Here is a 17,197-nt window from a genome sequence, read left to right as displayed (position 1 = left end):
AAGATCGAGCCATTATGCTGCCTTAAAAAAAAAATGTGCAGCCCATTCTAACTGTTGCATTTCTATATCGGCTACAATAAAAGTTACAATTTACGTTGTAAACTTCTCTTGCTGCAGAGTACAAATAGATAACCTGGGGGAAAATATGCAAGGACAAATAAATATACACACACAACACAGCAGCCACAAAAATTGCATCACCACCTAAAAGTTTATTTCATTAGTATCTTCCTGTACATGTGAATTATGTCACCAGAAGACAACGCATTGTAATACAGGCAACCCCCGTATAACACGGTACTTCTACAACACGCTTTCGATTGATAAATTGCGGCAATCCCCGCAGAACACAGTACTTATATAACACGGTTTCGCTCTAACATGGTTAGAGAATTTCGGTAAACCTTGTATAACAGGGTATTTTTGAGCTTTTGAAGCCTACTATTATGTTGGATGTAATTTTTCAACATTTCCACTCCTTTTGAATACCCGCTGTTGACTCGCTACTCAAAAAAAAAAAAAAAAAAAAAATCCCTGAAATTTATTTGGTTGGGAAATCTCCATGTTACGTTCTGTACTATTGAACTTGTGGAAAAAAAATCACGATTTTAAAGTTTTATTACTATTAGATAGTACAGCAGGCCATCCAAACGTTGAAGTCATGTTCCTCCTACTACTACAGTTGTACTAGGATCAAGGCATTATATCCACCTTTAAAACTCATTACATCAGAAAATCGTTACAATGGATTTTGGAAATAAATTATTCCGAATCTATTAAAGTAATGGAGGCATGGAAACATTTCTCAATTGTGGACTGTATCAGAATCATAGCTTTGTCGCTCAAAGAAGTAAAACCATCAACGTTAAATGCGTGTGGAAAAATGTATGGCCAGAGCCAGTTTATTCAGGAAATAAGGCCGAACGGGCAGAAAACGAAATCGGTGTGATAGTAGAACTTGCTACGTCGGTAGAAGGGGAAGGTTTTGATGATATGACTGACGAAGCCCTCGTGGGTAGCGCAGTTGATAGAATCGCCCTCCACTCCACACCGGGTGGAAAAAGACCTGAGTTCGAATCCCGTCGATGACGGGAAGAATTTTTATGGGTATTTTTCACAACGTGGCTGAGTTAGTCGGGCGAGGGTAGCATAGTTTTTTCTTCCGGAAACTCAGATTTTTCGTCCGGCAAAACATAAAATCGACCTCAAGACACACGCAATTTACGGACAATATAAACAGAGTAACATAGCCTTAGTCGCCGATGCCCCTAAAAAAATAAAATTAGATATGATTACTGAAGACGTTCAAGAATTACTAGTAGAAAAAGAGGCTGGCAAAGCCGATTTGGTGGAAATGGCATCGGAGGTAAAACTATGGTCACTGCATCATAGCAACATATCAGATTGGTACTTAGACAATACGGCCCTTTAACAAATCCATGTTGTGACTGCAGTATAATTGCATTTCTGTTCAGATTGTCTTGCACTACTTCTTTAACCAGTGACTCCATTCATTTTCCCTGGAACAGACGTTAAGCTAACAGGTCTGTAATTACCTCATGTCACCTTTTGATTTCCCTTTATAAATTGGGGATAACATTTGTACATTTCCAGTCCATATTGACCTCCTCTGAATCAAAGGATGCTCTCATAATTATGGCTAAGAGTTTAATTACCCCCTTTGTTGCCTCTCTTAATATGACTGGATAGATTCCATCCACCCTAGGCGCCATTTTTTATGTCCAGCTTTATATAGCATGAAATCTGTGTCATGTTCTGTGAATCATCCTTTTAGAATTCTGGCACGGTGCATTGTTGTACTGTCATCCATAAAGCGGCCATCACCTTCCGGATAAAAGTAACATTGGAGGGTGCAGTAGATCTGATACAAAATTCAGGTACTCCCTGGATGACATTTGATCTTCCAGCGATATCAACAGACACAGTCCGTGTCAATAAAACATTCCCTATACCATACCACCTTCAGATGCTTAACAAGGCAAGCATGGTCCATCAGTTCTCGCCACACTCTTTGCTTACCATCAGTGCAAAACAGTGTATCGTGATTAGTCCGATCACACGACTTTTTTCCATTGTTCCACTGTCCAATCATGACGTTCTCGGCACCACTGCAAGCGGATTTTTCTGTTTTTCTATGAAAAAAGTGACTTCCGAATAGGCAAGTGACTGCTAATACTCAATTTCTTAAATTCCCTGGGCATATACGGTTGAAATAGGGGAGTTTGGCAGTCTGGGTTTGGTTGAATTCAGATGTTATTTGCTGCACACTGGAAGCCCTATTTTATTGTGCAGTCCTCCTTAGAAGAGTACAACGGCTTCGCTCTTGAGGTATTGTTTGTCTGTCACATTTACGCCTGTGAGATGTGGAAGAACCGCTTCATTTTCAGTCATTAAAAACTTTGAGATGGATGCTTTTGAGAAACCTTATGTCTTTCGTTTCTTGAATCGTGGCTCCAGCTAAACGTGCACCCACGATAAGACCTTTTCCAAAGTCCGATGGATCACACGTTTTTCCCATTGTCTTCAGATTACTGTAGTTAAGAGCCTATGCAGTCTTTGTACTCAAAGAGGCAACACGTCATCACCCCTACGTAGACTTTCAGAATAACGGCACCTTCGGGGATTCAAGGTGCCGTTATTTAGATTTTTCCGTTATCTAGAAAGTTTTATTTTTAATATACTTAATGCAGAAATAATGAGGCTAAATAAGAAATACAGTAGAGAGAGAATAAGAAATGCAACTTTATTAACTGCACACATAAAAAACATAAACATGTTAACCATCTAATGTTATATTCTGCCATTAATACACTCCTACTTACGTCTCGTTCTATTTTCTTTATTCATCAAGTTTGTCACTAAGCTTTAAAGAAATTTTCAACCATCGAAAGTTGATTATATTAGTAAGCCTAATAGCATGATTACACAATATATGAAATTGCACATACCAGAAAGCTCTCAACGACTGGACACAGCTTGATGTTATTTTCTTTGATATAAAAGTGGCCTGTGACAAAATAAACATAGTAGCCCTAATCACTATTCTCCAGCATTACTTCAACATCACAGGAAAAACTCTCAGCATCAATAATTCAATCCTGGAGCACAGACATATCATCATCTCAGCTTTCAAACAAAATGCACTACTAACAGGAGTGTCCCACAAGGGGGACACTTCTGTTAGTAGTGCATGTTGCCGCAGCACTGGAGCCCTTCCTGGCATTCCAAATTGACTTCCAATCGTACGCTGATGACCTGAAACTTTACATCACGTCTTAAATAAATAAATAAATTTTCTGTTTATACGCCGGGACGGCCAAACGGTCAGAGGAGTTCACAAGACAGACAGAATACAAGAAACAGCACCGTATTCAGCAGTCACGGGCTTGAACCCCGGTCACTCAAGGCACGTGTACTTAAGCACCCGCGCGTCTGACCACTAGGCTACGGTGGCCTTCTGACCAAAATCAAGTTCTTAGCACTTCCTTGCAGGCAAATAAAAAGATCCATCACCTTGAACAATATCTGACCTCAATCGGATTGCAGATTAATCACGCAAAGACAGCTCAAACGTCTTTCACGTGGAAAAAGTCACGCAATGATATCAATCTTACCATCAATGGGACACCCATTCAAAAAGTTAAAGCACACAAGAATCTCAGATTAGTATGGGATGAGGGGCTGCATTCCAGGCTCACCTCCTGAACACAAAAACATACTCTGCTATGTGGGCGATCAGCCAGGAACTAACGTGGATTCGTGACGCCAAATTGGTAAAGAAATATGTTCTTCGATGTCGCTATCCCATACCTCTGTATGCTGCAACTATTAGGTCCTCTTCCCCCACAACACACCTCAACAAGTTCCTCAGCCTGGAATGCTGGCTCCTGAAATGGCTTAACTGGCGGACTAGCAACCAATATACTATTTCTAGGGCCCAACTCTACATTAATCTGGAAGTCACTCCATAGAAACAACAGATTGTGGCTGCTAACCTTCTTGCTCTAGCCAGACTGATCACAGGACGACTTGACGCTCCTGATATCACTGACATGATAAAAACTCCCCGCATTGCGGGAAGAAATCAAGTGGACCCAAGGCTCGCACTCGGAATCAGGTTCAACAATCTAAACGGCTTGAAACGCATGTTCTCAGGAAACACAACAGATTTGATCAACAATCTAGCTATCGATTTGGTTAAATTCTGCCAACAGCATATATGTAGACGCCAGAAGCTAACAGACACATATACGAATCTACCGTTATGACACAAGAACACCACCAGAAGGAAAATTTCAAAGATGTGCTCCCCATTACACAATAAATGTAAAATAAAATAAAGTGAACCCATCACAGGTCTCCTCTCTTGGCATCTATTACTCCAAAGACGCTTGGCAGTGAGCGACAGTCAAAATTGTAGTGATACCACGGGCAACAACCGGTGATGGCTGCCTCAACCCTTTATATTTTTGTACATTTTGCTCATGTTTTGTCCAGCACTTTTCCATAAAATAATATCTTTCTTCATTTGGGATATTTCGGTATTCCACAATTTTCAAGCATATAAAATTTAAAAAAAAAAAAAAACACTGTAAATACTGTACCTTTCAGGTTAAGCACACATGTGCTTCATGTAAACCCCGGATACATGTCCCTGTCTTAACTTCTGAATGTAAATATCATCCCCCTAGCTTACTGCTGTCCACGGGGTGGCACTTGAGCAGAGCAATAAACAGATTTAATAAATAAATAAAATTGACATCTTCCATGTGTACCATACGGAACGGTTGGGATAGTAAAGCGAAGCGAACGTCAATGATCACATTTTTAAATGATTAACAGCATCCCACTAGATGCCAACATAATCATTAAACCAGGGGTGGCAACCTTTTCCTGCAGATGCTAAATTATGTTGGAAATGCGTTGGTGTCATATGGGAAATCGTAACTGGTTCCTAGGTGACGCTGGGTACGGACCATTAAATAAATAAATAAATTTTCTGTTTATACTCCGGGACGGCCAAACGGTCAGAGGAGTTCACAAGATAGACAGAATACAAGAAACAGCACCGTATTCAGCAGTCACGGGTCTGAACCCCGGTCACTCAAGGCACGTGTACTTATGCACCCGCGCGCCTGACCACTAGGCTACGGCGGCCTTTACCTAGCGTCACCAAATGTTTTTGCTAGTTAAGTAAAGGAATTAACACCAAGTGCTTGTATAAAATATATATATATATATATATATATATATATATATATTTACGTTTATAAAATAAATTTAACATAGGTTAACGAATAAACGTTTGTCCACACAGGATCGATGTTGTGAAGTGCTCACTAGAACCGCTAAATAAGATTCCGTTACGCTGAAACACGGCTCACAATTTCTATCAATACAAGTGAAATTTAAACTGCATGTCAGTACTTTCCAAACATTTTGGACACCAACGCGCTATGCACATACGAAAACTAGTTCGATACAGCAATGCCTTTTGTTCCTTACTTTTAAGTTGATGGTAAATGCAAAACGCTTTCCAACTTCCTTTGTTTCCAGCCAAAAATATGTACGTATGAAAAGGGAGAGAGAGAACGATTAACCAAATGCTGTTTGAAATCGACTAGATTACTTATTAACTTTCAAAGAAAAGGATCGTGTCCAGAAATAAAAGACTTTCAAGGTATAAAGCACGTGAAGACAAATGTAAAATGTTTTTTTCAAGTGTTGATCAGTAACTGCATTTTACTAGATCAATTATATATTCACTATGATTTCCTTTCACTGAAAAAAAAAACTGCAGTGAAAGGAAAGAGTGCTGATATGATGCAAATATTTGGCAACATCCAATGTGGAAAGCTCTGCTATATATGGTTACTTTTACTGGTGATTTTTGACCGTTGTAAATTTTTTTACATTGCCAAGAAATTAACTGTTACAACGCTTTATTATTTAATCAATTCTTATGTTATTTTACGTAACTTTTTTCACAACGGAAGGCGAGACATAAGTGGCACGCGTGCCTGGTTTGGATACCTCTGCATTAAACTATTCAGGAGTTGCAATTTCTCGGCCAATCACGAGATGTTGCCACCAACCTTGTTCTCAGTTGATGTTCAGGGTTAGACCTTAGCAGATACACAGAAATATCTGTTACTTTCCATTATGTTTTTTGCACTGAGTTTTCAGGATGAGGCAATTGCAATAAGATAAGAAAACGCTTCTTATAGGAGCTGCTAGCATATGTCGCTTTGTGTGTCTTTACAGAGGAGAAAGCATGGTTTGTGGAGAGGTTAAGTTGTCGTTAACGACCAATTCATCCAATGATAACGAATGCAAGCACCTTTTTACGAATACAAAACAACTTAAGCAGACCTATCACACTCATTTAACATTCGCTTCGCATTAAAAAGAAATTAAAAAAGAATAAAAAAACTCTGTTAGGCTTGCTCCGCCTGTACTCCCATTCCAAGAACAGAATTTAATCCCTCCCATGAAAGTCATAACGGAAAGAGAGAGGGGTTGACGACCCTGGCCAAACAAACAAAATCCTTCTCCCTCGTTCGTTGAGAAGAAGAAAATGACAAGTAAATGGCTTTATGACTAACGCTCATCATAGCCTTGACTGGGAGGCACATTTTCCTTGTAGGATTCCGCTGCATTCAGCTGGCCAATCCCCAGCAACCGCTTACAACACGGCGTGTGTTGTGTAAATTCATCATATGATGCAACTTAAATAGCAATATCGCAGGCTCGCTCTATTGACGCTGGCTCGTCATTAGAAACTGAAATTTCTTGAATTTGCGTGTTAATATTAATTTCAGGTGGTCCAAATACCGTTAGCATATTAACTGTTGCTGATACCAAACAATATAACAAAGATACATTAGAAGACTTGCACAATTTCATGTTTTTTTTTTGTTTTTTTTTAACAAAATAAGTTTACTTTGTCGCTCGCTTTGACGGTTTAGGAGTGTGAGCATATATGCGTAAAGCGTCTGTTGTCTTCATGTCCGTCCGCATGTAACAACTCGACTCCGAATAAAGTTTTATACATGTATTTAGCTCGTTTAGAAAAAAATTGTCGAACCGCCCCCAAATTAAATCAGACGAATACAAATCTGGTAAGTATTTTGTCTTTGTTAGTCCGCATGTCATAACTCTCAGTGGAGGAATTTTCATGAAATTTTATATTGGCTCTTTCAAAAGAATTTGTCCAGGCTACCCAAGTTTCATTAAAATCGAACTAAGAGAAAAATCCAGCAATTATTATTTCTTTCTTCATACATATCACATAGGATAGCACGCGTTTCTTGAGTGGACCGGGGTTCAAGCACGTGACTACTAAATACGATATTTGTATTGACGATTTATTGTAAACTCTACTGACTTGGTTGTCGTGCCGGAGTATAAACAGAAAAAAAAAAATAATAATAAATAAATATATATATATATACACCGTATTGTAGGGGGGGAGCACTGGACATTATGCTTGTTTTAGTGTACTGATTGGAGGTACGAATGGGCAATATGGCAGATGCGCAGAAACGAAATGCTCCCAGTTCGTGCATAGAAGTGGCTGATTTTGCTCTTTTATATATCATTATTTGCAAGCGTTTCTGAAATATAACGCACTATGTACATTCACTAACATGTAAGTTTTGTTATTTAAAAGTTGTATGGTTTTCCCCTGCACGGGGATGGTCCCAGCCAGGAGAAGTTATTTTCGCTAAAACACACACCTATGCCTAGTTGATTTAAATCAATTTAAAAACAATAATAATTATTAGTTGAAACCTACAGAGAAAGAAGGTCATTTTTCATTTAATTTAATTTTTTTAAGCATAACAGTACAGGATATTCTTCGGATACCATATACTCCCACAGCCAGTACCTGCTCCGACGTCTCTAAGATCGCCATAATCAAAAGTTGTGGTCCATATAAACAAAACAGATACTTTTAAATTGAAGGCAATACCAAACGCTGCGAACGTAGTGTTCGGTGTTTTTTGCGATTTAAATGGTCTTTATGTAGTTCAGCGGTTCGCAACGTGATTGATAATGCGATCCACTCATTAAACTTCGCGACCCACAACAATTCAAAGTCGGGAAAGAGTCCCGATCCTCGGCAAAAGGACTACTTACATAATTTTTTGAGAATATAACATCAAATACGTAAAATAGAAGCTGTTTTCATTTTACAAGGATTCACTGGAAACATGGGTCTAAACCTTATACATCCACAAAGGGGAGTTCTATGTGCGAAAATGAATAAAAATTCATTGGAAAAAGTGGTTCCAGGATGGTGGTGGTGCCACAACCCATTTCACTGTGGCGGCGCGTAATCATCTGATTTCGATAGACCAGGAGAAACAGACTGGTAATAATATTCCACGGAAAAGGCGGTCCGCAGACCTGAATCCAAAGGATTTTTTTCCATAGAGTTGTACTTCACGACGTATAATCTGATGTACGAAAAAACCGAGTGTAGAAATGAGAAGCGGATCTTGTTTCCATATTCACTACATCTACGAGTAATTTAATTCAGAACTCCTTCGGTTTGTTGACTTGTGTCCCGATGTCAGGTTGATGCAGATTGTGTTGTCATGTTTGAGCCACTACTTGAGCAGCTTCTGCGACTGTCGAAAATGATGAAAAACAATTGAAAACCTAATTACATTCACTCTTCCTTTTGTCTCGAAACACGCTTATTAAAAGCGTTTTCGCCCATCATTTTTCAAACACTAAGAGAGCTGTAACTCGGAACGGAAGCATTTTTTTTTTCTTTTTCTGGCACGTAGACATTTTTATTTACTCAAGGTGCACACACGAGTTTCGTATGAGCATACATGGACATTTTCATTTTGTGTGCGAGTTAAGAAGCATGCTAATCCACGTGGTTAAGCACAGTCGATTTACTGCAGTAGTTATGGCTGCTTTTGTTACAAGTAAGATTTTCGCTGCTCTTTCGAATGGATTCCAGACTCGCCTGTGATTCATTTCCATTGCTCGTGGGGAGAGAAAAAAAAAAAAGTCTTGAAATTCCTTAGCTTCATTGCTCTGGTTATGATAAAAGAGCTTCAGATCCAGCTCATCTTTCAGCGCAGTCCTTTCCTTTACAACCAATATGGTAACTGGACCTTTACTTTCCAGCAGACATGGCAATCTGGAAACTGTCACCTTGACATGACATTACCGATTTGGCATTTGTTTATGGCAACTTCAATTCTCTTATTAGAAGTATGCGTTACTATGCAAGGTCCATTCCATACGTCGCTCCTGTACATTAAGATAATAGGCCCAATTCAGCCTTAGGTTCCTTATAACCCGAATGTGTTCCTATGTAGGTGTGACCGATTTGACATAAAATACTTTGTGGAAGGAAAATTAATTCATAGGAAAGTTAAAACAGTCTAATGAAACTTTAAAACTAACAAGCAAAAGTAAAATCGTTGAAAAATAAAAGAAATTATGAAAATACGGTACGATGACAACGTGAGCATCCTCTACCTTCTTATGAGATGCAATATTCATTGTGGATAAAGAAATAAGTTAAGTCAAATCTACAGGGAATGGAAGCCAAAACCGTTGTTGAAATTTTCACATAATATAGCTGTATTACAACTGTGAGTTTATGTAATTTATATTATGTGCGGAATTTTAATAGTGAGTTTTATTACACACCTGAATTATAAAATTCCTCAGCTCAGCCAAGAAGGGCCGAAAATGGGGCAGTATTTGGCATTTACACGAAATTAATTACGATTACAGGACCATTTATTTGAGGCATTCTGCCAGTTTGGCACTCTGCGTCAGTGCTGCCCAATCTTTTTGGCTGGCCAAGCATTTTTGTATATTTTGGAGGGGTGCCACAAAAAAATAAAAAAAAAGTAAATATTTACTAAAAAAATAAAGTTATTTTATATAACTGTTTGTTATACATAATCATATTATTCGTATAATCATTTGGAATTAGTCAAATAGCAAAAAATGTCGAACTTTAAGAAATGAAATCATTAAGCCGAACTTAATTTGACTTTAATAAATTTACTTGTACGAAATTTAGTAACAGATTTTAGTTTGAATTTTATTATTTTCAATATGAGAAGCATTAATTTAATAGTACAGGCAGGGAAAAGAGGGAAAATTTTAAATGCAGAAGACACTTAATTTTGTTCGAGAAGGAGTAATTTCTGACGCTTAACATCCTACAATTTTCCCCAAACATCTTTGCTACGGGCAGGTGACGCCCCAGCAACTACCTTTTTCTGAGGTGTGTTTGGAGGAAATTCTAAGATGTAAGCGTCAGAAATTACTCCTGAAATAAAATTAAATGTTTTCGGAATTTAAATTTTCCCTCTTTTCCTTGCTTGTACTACTAATATAATGCTTTCTGTTATTGAAAATAATAAAATTCAAACTAAAGTTTGCTGTTTATAAATTTGTAAAGTAAATTTATTAATTAGGGTCAAGTGAAATTCATTAATGAATTCCATTTCTCCAAAGTTTAACATTTTTTCTATATTGATTCCAAATGATTAATAATATAATTATATATAAAACAGAAAATAAGGTAAGAAACAGTAATTATATATAAACGCTGCGCCCGCGGGCGCCATATTAGTCAGCCCTGCATCGCGCATTTAATACTGTGCCAGCACTCTAAACACTAAATCCCAGTGGTCAAGGCGTACTGAAATGCCTCCAGGAAGGTTTCTTTCCCAAGGCCTGGAAAGCTGCTCTTCTGCGCCTGATAAAGAAACCACACAAGCCACCTTCAGATCCTACCTCCTTCCGTCCCATTGCACTCTTGACAAATCTAGGGAAAATTCTAGAACGTCTCATGGTCCTAAGAGTCTCGGCGCTTTTCCAGGCGAAAAATCTAATCTCTCCACATCAATATGGCTTCAAAACTGGGACGGCCCTTTTCGACCTGGTGTTACATAAAGAAAACTGCGAGGCCAAGTTTGAATTGGCAATTTTTGTCGATTTTGAGGGAGCGTTCGACAGTCTGGTGAGACAGCGTCTTGGCGCGCCTCCGGTCTGCCTCTTGTTCCCATCAATTATATAAACTTTTCTTTAGCAACTTCTCTGAAAGAACTGTTATCCTAAAATCGAAGTATCAACTATGTCCTCGGGCCTATCTCTCGGGGATACCAGCAGAGGTCGGTTTTTGGGGCTTGTGGTGTGGAATACGGTTCTACAGGATTGGCTCTCCCGCTCCTTTGAGAACACGAAAGTTGTAGCCTTTGCCGATGACCTTACGATCGTTGTGTCTGGAAAATCTAGGAGTGCCACTGAACATAACGCCAATCTGGTCCTCTCCGATCTCTCCTCCTGGGTAGTTGTTGTTGTTATTTGGTTTTTAGGAGCATTAGCAACTAAGGCCATATTGCTCCGGGATATGCGGTGGTCATTCCCTGAATGACCTTTCCGCATCCTCCGTATTTGGTGGTGACGGGCTCGAACCCCGGTCTAATCAAGAAGCGTGTGCTACGCACTGCTGCTCCTTCCCACCTGGCTACGGAGGCGCCAGTCCTCCTGGGTAGCCTTGAACAAACTACGCATTAACCCAAGTAAAACCAAAATGATGCTCTTTAAGCACAAGCTAGCCCTCAGGCATCGACCACATGTTAAAATCTCTGGAATCCGGCTACCCATAGTTACTGAAGCTACCATTCTCGGAGTGGTTATTGACCACAAACTGAGCTACCTGCCACACCTCACCCATCTCAGGTCAAAAGCCAAGATGCTCTCTGGCTGCATTATTCGTATCTCCAGGAATGACTGGGGCCTTTCCAAGAGGACGCTTGGAAAGGCCCCAGTCTCTTTGACGATCGACTTCCTGTCGATCGTCATATATGCGGCTGGCGCCTGGTTTCACCGCGTTGGCTTGGTCAAGCTGAGAGACAGATTGAGTTCCATCCAACGTACAATGCTACTGACAACCCTTAGAGTTTGCAGAACAGTATCTACAGCAACCATCCAGGTCATAGCTGGAACTCTACCTCTGGATCTGTATGCCGCCTACAGAGGACTAGTATTTAGAATTAAAAACAACATCTCCACTAAGTTCCTTGATCATTGAGCTTAATCTTGACGCCGACCCAAAATCTGAGAAAGCCAGATACTACAATGAGTTAGTAAACATCTGGCAGACCCGATGGAATACATTTCAGGTTGAGATGGTTACCAGAGGATTCCTTTCCCTCACCATGGAGACTTCCTTCCTGGTTACAGGACATGGCTCTCTTAATGAAAAACTGCACCAACTAAGCCTCTGCACGATTGACTTGTGCTACTGTGGAGCCAAGAAAAACTGGAGGCACCTCCTTTTTCACTGCATTCTGTACGAAGATCTGAGGCAATGTTTATTGAACACCATCCCAATATCTGAAAATCAATTAGACCAGTTACTCCTAACCCCTGAACATCTGCTCTTCACAACTTTGCTACGGAAGTCTTTGCTCGAAGGAGGATATATACAGTGGTCAACCCCCCCCCCCCCACGGCATTGGGCCTGAAGTGGATTAGATAAAAGGGTTTCTGTCTCTCTCTCTCTCTCTCTCTCTCTCTACTTCCTTTATTTTATCTTTTTCCCCCTCAAGTGTAGCTATGTTATTTTTATTTATTTATTTTATTTTACCGTTTCTCCCCCCCCCCTGGCGCCTCCGTAGCCAGGTGGGCGGGAGCAGCAAGTGCGTAGCACACGCTTCTTAATTATACCGGGGTTCGAGCCCGTGACCACCAAATACGGAAAGGTCAGGGAATGACCACCGCATATCCCCGGAGCAATATGGCCTTAGTTGCTAATGCTCCTAAAAAAAAAAAAAAAAAAACCAAAACCTCTCTCTCCCGTACCTACGCCAATATTCTCTCTCTCGTATAATTTTTTCCCCCTCGCGTTCTGTTTGGAGTCAGCCACTCCAGTGTAGTTTTTTTCCTTTTATTTATTATTATTATTTTCTTTTCTTTTTTTTTCATAACCTGCACCACGGGTGGTTCCCCCCTTCTCTTTTCTATTTTGTCTGTCCCTCTGGAATAGGCCCCCAGAGGGTCCTGGCCCACCAGGTGGGTTAGAGTCTCTTTTGAGACAGTACGTGATTTACTGGGACTGGCTCACCTTCCCGTGGTGTGGACGAGTGCCCAGAATCATCTCTCCAGTTGATTGATGCTTCTGGGTAGACAAGCGGCCAGAGCAGAACACACACACAAACCTACACCAACACATTTCTGGCCCTTTTACAGTTGATTCTGCTCTTCACAGTGACACGAGGCGGAGTTGAACAGACGTTCTAGGTGCCGCCCTTTACAAAAACACATGTCCCCCCCCCCACCCACACACAGGAAATTTCGATTTTCCGCATTGGGTTATATGGCAATCCGAGAACTGCTGACCATGCTACCTCGTTTTTAATCCTCACGTGTTCATACGAGTTATTTATTCACACGATCACGGGTACATTTGTATTTGTACCGGCTAAAAACTCAACTTTCCGTCCACCTGAGATCGGTGAACAAGATCCCACACCTCATCTTGAAAAAGCTTCACGAATTTGAGTCTCAAACAGGATGGGAAACCAGACTTCTAAAAAAAAAAAAAAAATCATAAGTAACAAACCTACTACAGTGTTATGGAGGACAAATAGTAGACTACAGTACTGTATTTTCAGCGTGCGCGCGCGCGCGTGTGTGTGTGTGTGTGTGAGTGAGTGAGAGATTTTACACTGCGCGCGAGCGAGTTAACAGAGCGATGTTTTACTGCACGTTGGTTTGAATGTGTGTGTGAGTGAGAGAGAGAAAGAGAGATTTTTTACACTGCGCGCGAGCGAGTTAACAGAGCGCTGTTGCTGATTCTCGAGCAAGAAACGTTTTGCGCATGCGCGCTGAACTGCTCCTCCCTGCCTTGCGCAAGTGAAGATCACAAAGTTCAAGAAATTATAATGAGTGTTTTAGGCACTTCTGCTTTTAATTAAAGCGCCTACATATCTTTTCCCTGTCTGTCCGTCCACATGCAACAACTCGACTCCTAGTAGTAGTAATAATAAACGTCACATTATTATTAGTATATTTTATTTATAATAGTAGTATTAGTATTTTTTATCAATTTATTTATAGTAAAATGTATCCTATATTTTATTATTATTATTATTAATACAATATGAATTTTCTTATTTCCCCCTATTAAACGAGTGTCTAGAATGCTCAAGGATTATTATTTAGGGATTAGTGTATTGGAAAGCTAACAGATTAGAAAGAATACTTGATGAGAATCAATCGAAAGAGCAAGCTGGCTTTAGGACAGGATTCTCAACTATGGATCACCTTCACTTAATATCACAGCTAATGGAGAAAGCAAATGAATATAAAACACCATTATGCCTGGCATTTGTGGATTATGAAAAGGCATTCAACTCCATACAGCATAAGACAATATTTCGGGCACTGGAAAGACAAGGCATAGATACCCCACATACTATGATTTTGAAGAAAATATATGAGAATGCTATTAGACTAGACAAAGGCAGTAGGAAATTTAAAATCGAGAAAGGAGTTCGACAAGGAGACACAATATCTCCGAAGCTGTTTGCTGCTGCCCTTGAGGAAGCTTTCAGAAGATTAGACTGGTCGCAGAAAGGAGTCAATGTGAACGGAAAGTACCTAAACCATTTACGATTTGCAGATGACATTGTGGTCATAAGCCACGAACCCAAAGAATTAGAGGAAAATCTTAAATCAGTTATGCACAGTTGGTAAGGATTTTGGACTAAAGATAAATATGGTTAAAACAAAAGTAATGATGAACAAGTATGCCACAGAAAGGGACATAATGATTGAAGGAGCAGTAATTGAATAGGTGGAGTCATATACTTATCTGGGACAAGTTATTAGCTGTAATAATGATAAATGGCTGGAAGTCAAGAGAAGGATAAATGTTAAATGGATAGCATTCAGGAAATATAGTCACATACTGAAGAGCAATATCCCAGTTTGCCTGAAACGTAAAATAATGAACCAATGTATACTCCCCACCATGACTTATGGAAGTGAAACTTAGGCACTCACCAAAATAATGGAAGAGAAGCTGAGAACTACACAGCGAAGAATGGAACGAATTATATTGGAAATCAGAGTGTTAGATAAGAAGAGAAATACATGGATTAGGCAGCAAACTCAAGTAAAGGACATTCTTATCAAAACTAAAGAACTAAAATGGTCTTGGGCAGGACACATAGCTCGAAGAAATGATGATAGATGGACTAAGAAAAAAACAGAATGGTACCCAAGAGGAGCTAGAAGAAAACCTGGAAGACAAAGGCGGAAATGGATAGATGAAATTCATGAGTTTTTGGGTAGTAAATGGATGGCCAGTGCTCAAAACGGAAGGAACTGGAAAGTTGCGGGAGAGGCCTTCATCCTGCAGTGGATTGAAAATGGCTGATGATGATGATGTATTGGAAAGCATATGGAGTGGAGATAACCCCTAATGAGTTTAGGATCCTTTTCTTTGAAAGCTTTTCTGTCAGCCTAATAAGTTTGCATATTTTATTTCTTAAATTTTAATGAAATTTGGATAGGCTCGACTTTTTATTATTATTATTTATTTCTTTTTTAAGCCACATATAAAATTAGAAGTCAGTTATTGCGTGCGAAAAGCAGAGAACAAAATAAATACAAGATAAACTTCCTTTACTACGAATACGCTTAAACTTATTCTGTGAATATGATTTATTGTTCTAAAATTCAATCCCCGAAATTTTTCAGAATTCGCAGACAGCTCGGGTTCCAAGAATTCACAACTTCTTGCTAGCTCGGCAATGTGAAGGCACCACATCAGACCACAACGGAAGCATCACTTCTTTCTATTGAAAGCTAATTGGATAGCGAGAACTTTTTGTCATATTATGAAGCCTAGTCTTCAAACGCGTGGTGTAGTATTGCTACGCTCAGCAAGGGGATCGGCTGGCTACTCTCTCGGTGTAGTAACCAGCCAAGGTTACAATACTGCACCTACTCATTGACAATTGATTCTCGTTGCCCGAAGTAATGGAAATTTTGCTCACTTCCCAGTTAATTGGTCTCACGCCGTGTGGTGAGTTCCTTTTAAGAACACTTTTTGTTTTCACCTCACAAACAGAAAGTCAGCCATTGAACACACCCAGTTTTCAGTCAACTGTACACAGGAGAGTCGAGTAGTAAGGAGTAAAGTCGGGTAGGATATTGTTGATTACTAGAACAAGTTACTTCGTAAATAGCTGAGGCTGATAGTTTTAAGAAATTCAAAAGGTCAACTAGATAGATAGTTACCCCCAAAATTGCTGGAAACACTCCAAAAAGGAAGCCAAAATATTCTATTAACTAAAGCTGATCTATGAAAATGAAATATTTAGATGCGTTAGCATATACAGACAACTCTTGGTTTACGAAAGGGTCCCGTTCCAAGACGTTCGTTATGTGTATCTTGCATTGCTGAACTTTTACGATACGTATTGTATACGTTAGCAGCCATTTTAAATAATTAAAACCATGTACTAAACATCGAATGGTCTATAAAATACGTTTTATTATAATGTACGTATGCGTTATGGTTTATCGTACACGGTACGTAACGTAAAAAGAAAAGAATTTAAAAAACAAGATATCGTACTTGTTAATTTTAATTAAAAACATAAAGAGTTACGAAATAGAAATAAAGAAAATGAGTACTAACATACCATATGTATTGTACATACATATGTATTCAGCATTTACTCGTCAATATCTTTATCAGAGTTCAATATTTTCCACATAAGTGACACTAGGTGAAGATGAGGTAGATGGAAAGGCGTCTGATAGTGAAGAAACGCTGGGTTTTCCACTTTTTTAAAATATGCTTTTATTGAAGATTGCACAGTTAGTTTATTTTTTTTTCTTCAAAAATCTCACAGTAGCATGCTAGACAGTCACAAACGCCTCTTTTCACTTTTGTAAATTTGTGTCTTCTTCTTCAAAGATTGCCAACCCCTCAGAAATGTATCTAAAAGCTGCAGCCCTTGTAAATGTTCGGGGAGGCTGTGAACTATCAGGTTCTTCGGCTAATTCAGAATTTAGATGTATCTCTATTTGAATTATTTCATCGGTTGTTAATTCCTCAAAATGCGAGTCCAAAAGCTCTCTCACACACATCAAGGTCGAGGTC

General features: G+C 39.3%; 1 protein-coding gene across 3 annotated transcripts in view; it reads right to left on the bottom strand.

Annotated features, from left to right (window-relative positions):
* LOC150091435 (SAM and SH3 domain-containing protein 1-like) overlaps positions 1-17,197 on the bottom strand; it is a 611,903-nt gene that overhangs the window by 94,122 nt on the left and 500,584 nt on the right. The window lies entirely within an intron of this gene.

Source organism: Mastigoproctus giganteus, chromosome 1 (genome assembly GCF_048544385.1).
Source record: "Mastigoproctus giganteus isolate SK-2022 chromosome 1, ASM4854438v1, whole genome shotgun sequence".
Taxonomy (NCBI): domain Eukaryota; kingdom Metazoa; phylum Arthropoda; class Arachnida; order Uropygi; family Thelyphonidae; genus Mastigoproctus; species Mastigoproctus giganteus.
Note: the sequence above shows the minus strand (reverse complement) of the source record. Positions and strands in the feature narration are given on the sequence as shown.